General features: G+C 58.2%; 1 protein-coding gene across 1 annotated transcript in view; it reads right to left on the reverse strand.

The window, feature by feature from the left end:
- Nucleotides 1-401, reverse strand: part of PRR15L (proline rich 15-like) — a 4,591-nt gene extending 4,190 nt beyond the window's left edge. Inside the window, exon 1 of the mRNA XM_012726149.1 lies at nt 333-401. The gene's annotated coding sequence lies outside the window, so the exon portion shown is untranslated. The remainder of the gene's footprint in view (nt 1-332) is intronic.
- Nucleotides 402-796: the final 395 nt, after the last annotated feature.

A 796-nucleotide genomic window follows, 5' to 3' on the forward strand; every position in this document is an offset into this window, starting at 1 on the left:
AAAAAAAAAAACACGAAAAGGTCGTGAAGAGCACGCTAGAGACTGAGTGCCTAGTTTGGGCACTGACTGGTATGTATGGCTGCATGTCCCTGGGTAAATCACAGCATCTCCAACGCTCAGTTTCACCCATCTGAACCCTAACGATGGTAAAGTCCCATTCTCTCTTAAAATCACAGACTTCAGATGTGTCCCCAGGGTTAAAACAACGTGGAGGAGTCCAGAGGCAGCCCCTAGGCCAAGGAACGGCTTTCACAGGACCCAGATGGGTTTCTAAGAAGAGCAAGTTGCTCACCCACCGCCCCCCCACCCACCCACCCACCCACTGCCTGCACCTGTAATCCTGACTGCTCCGGGCTGGAGGTGGACCTTCCCTGGAGAAGGAACGGAGTGTAGGTGCTGCCCTGGAGGAGGACTGGGGGATGTGGGGGTGCCTCCAGGGTGCCAGCGGCAGGCCAGGCCCAGGTCAGGAGAGCTGGGTCGGAGCAGCTGCACGGCAGGTGCAAGAGAAACAGGTGCAAGAGCAGGTACCTGCTCCTGTCTCCAGGAGTCAAGGTGAACCTGAAACCCAGCCCCTCCCAGCTAAGTAAACAGAAGCAGAGGCCGGCTTGAGCTGATGAATATTCATCACCTCCAGAAATCCAATCCCAGAGCCCCTGCACCCACCCAGAAGCCAGGGTCCTCCCAGGACCGTCTAGCCAGGAGGAGGAAATGCCAGGGGAAGCCTGGGGTGGGGGACTGGAGCCTGTCTTCGCAATGTCCCCACGCACCGGTGCCCGTCGCACCTCCCACAGTAGCC

Source organism: Condylura cristata, unplaced genomic scaffold (assembly GCF_000260355.1).
Source record: "Condylura cristata isolate star-nosed mole 26May11 unplaced genomic scaffold, ConCri1.0 scaffold00017, whole genome shotgun sequence".
Taxonomy (NCBI): domain Eukaryota; kingdom Metazoa; phylum Chordata; class Mammalia; order Eulipotyphla; family Talpidae; genus Condylura; species Condylura cristata.